Source organism: Dromiciops gliroides, chromosome 2, assembly GCF_019393635.1.
Source record: "Dromiciops gliroides isolate mDroGli1 chromosome 2, mDroGli1.pri, whole genome shotgun sequence".
Lineage (NCBI taxonomy): Eukaryota > Metazoa > Chordata > Mammalia > Microbiotheria > Microbiotheriidae > Dromiciops > Dromiciops gliroides.
Window position 1 is genome coordinate 324,786,489 of NC_057862.1, and position 2,824 is coordinate 324,789,312.

At 41.3% G+C, this 2,824-nt stretch overlaps 1 pseudogene; it reads right to left on the reverse strand.

The window, feature by feature from the left end:
• Window positions 1-1,509: 1,509 nt before the first annotated feature.
• Window positions 1,510-1,983, reverse strand: LOC122739810 (annotated as a pseudogene).
• Between the last annotated feature and the right edge of the window lie 841 nt (window positions 1,984-2,824).

The following is a 2,824-nucleotide window of genomic DNA, read 5'->3' on the forward strand; positions in this document are numbered from 1 at the left end:
AATCAAGAGATACAAATATTGATTATGACAAGCTCATTAAATACTTGAAGACTTGAAAGGGATTTTGTTGTGTTTCCAGGAACTTAGCTTTCTAATTTATTAGTCAAGTATTACCAGGAGATATTAAAGAGAGGTAGAACCATAACTAGCAGTTTTTGTGCCCTGGGCAGAGCAAGAATGTGAAATATGCCTTCAGGTGTAGAGGGAGAGGCAGGGCTAGGGCAGAGTTTACCTGGGCATAGTTTTTAGGAGGAGAAAGAGCACCATCTGGTAATTTCTATTTCTTCTTCCTTTTTCTCCCTCTCCCTCTCCTTCTTCTTCTCCTTCTTCTTCTCCTTCTTCTCCTTCTCCTTCTTCTTCTTCTTCTTCTTCTTCTTCTTCTTCTTCTTCTTCTTCTTCTTCTTCTCCCTCTCCTTCTCCTTCTTCTTCTTCTTCTCCCTCTCCTTCTCCTTCTTCTTCTTTTTCTCCCTCTCCTTCTTCTTCTTCTTCTTCTTCTTCTTCTTCTTCTTCTTCTTTTTCTCCCTCTCCTTCTTCTTCTTCTTCTTCTCCTTCTTCTTCCTCCTTCTCCTCCTCCTCCTCCTCCTCCTTCTCCTCCTTTATTATATAAGTACTGTCAGTGTTCCCTTAATTTTAGCACCCTAGAATTTTAGAAGGAGAAAGTCCCTTTTTCCTCCTTGCCTCCCCCGCCCCCCTTCCCCTTAGTTATGACTCTCTGGAATGATTATATGATGGAAGAAGTAGTAAGATTCTTTCTTCTAGTAGGCCAAAGATTCTTTGGCATTTTTGAACACTGGTAAGGAGGAGGTTGGGGTAAAGTATTCCTTTTTTCACATCTAAGAATTTTTCATACTGGGAAATAACCTCCCAGGGCTATACTGGAGCCAGCTCAAACCTACTGATAGTAAAATTTTATATGTGAAAATTCACACCTCAGAAATGAACAAAAATGAAAAATCAAGCCAAAACAATAAGCTTTGTTCTTTAGACTTAAGAAAGTGAAAGAGAAAATGTTAATAATGCAGATTAAATTTAAAAGTGCCACATTTTCTTTTTCTTCAGAGAGCTGGTTTAACAACATTTGCTATTACACCTCATGTAACTTCCTTATCCCATGCAATTGGGTGGTTTTCCCCCATTTTAATAAGAAAGGGGCAAATAGGAGGTTATACTTGAAAGATCAAGAAGTCCTATGGTTATCAGGACAAATGAAGAAACCTCAGTAAATATTTTTGAGGTCAGGTGAATGGATCACTAGGTGAGGGTGTGTGTGTGTGTGTGTGTGTGTGTGTGTTTAGTGTTGATGTTCATTAGTTCCAGCAGCTTTACCAGAGAAAGCAAGATCACTGGCTTTGGTATCAGAAGATCTGGGTTCAAAGTACAATTCTATTACTGTATTTGCTGCTTGAGTGACTCTGCTCAAATAACATTATTTCTTTGTGGTTTAGATTCATTATTATTATTTTTTTTGTTGCTTTAAATTTTATTTTACTTAGTCCAATTTAGTTAAAATTAACGTTTTCCACCAACTCGGGGTGCAGAAACTTTCACTGGCTTCACAATTTTTTGTTTAGGTGCTGCCTTTGTAGGAGCCTTAGCAGCAGATGCAGCTGTTTTCTTAGTTGCCTGCTTAGCCTTTTTTGCTTCCTTGGCATCCCTGATGGCTTGTTCTCGTTGGGCCTTTCGAACTTCAGGTTTCTGGTTCCTCTTGGCCATTATATCAGCAAGAGAAGCCCCAGCGATGGCCCTCTGGAATTTAACTGCCCGGCGGGTTCTTTTCTTCTGAATCTCTTCAGACTGTTCCTTCTTGTGCTTTCTTCTATAGAGGACAATCCAAATGATCTACCGAGGGTTCCTCTTTGAAAGGAATGCATACTCACATTTTGCATTTAAAAATTGGAAAGCCTTCCCATCTGTGCCGGCGTAACGCCTCCCGTGACCTGGGTAGATCTTGTACCCGCTGAAGCTGCACAGCTCGACCTTCATGGCTGCAAGAGGCAGGAAGATGGCGAAGAGGAAGAGCAGATTCATTATTTTTAAAGTAAGGGGTTGGACCAAATCAATTAAAAAAACATTTATCAAGAGCCTTTTATGTGCCAGGCACTGTGCCTGACTTCTCCCTACATTTCTAGTCTTCCTACACCCTACTCCCTTCCACAAACTCTGAGATTGAGTGACATCGGCCTCCTTGCTAGAACTTGAACAGGACTCTATCAGCTCTGAGCATTTTCAAACTGGCTGCCCCTCTCGGTTGGAATTTTCTCCTTCATAGTTTCTGTTTCCTCAGTCCTCTGGCTTCTGTCAGGTCCTAGCTGGAATCTCACCTTCTAAAGGATGCCTTTCTTGATCTCCCTTAATTCCAATGTCTTCCCTCTGTTGACTCTTTCCAGTGTATCCTGGTTTGTGCACAATTGTTTGCAGGTTGTCTTTGTGAGGTCCTCGAGAGCTTTTGCCTTTCTTTGTATCCCCAGTACTTAGCGCAGTGACTGGCACATAAAAGATGTTTAATAAATGCAAGTTGATCGCCTGATTGAATTCTATTGAGGGAAAAGCAAGGCTCAATTTTTTGCCTCCCCCCCCCCAACACACACACTTTCCTTAATAAAATTCAGAGGTTCCCTGTTGTTTCCAGGATAAAATACAAAGTCTGTTGTTTGGTTTTCAAAGCCCTTTATAACCTAGCCCCCTCCTACCTTTCCAGTCTTCTTATATCTTACTCCCTACTATGTAATCTTTGATTCAGTGACACTGGCCTCCTGGCTGTCCTGTGAACAAGACACTCTACCTTTCAGCTCTGGGCATTTTCTCTGGCTGTCCTGAGTGCCTG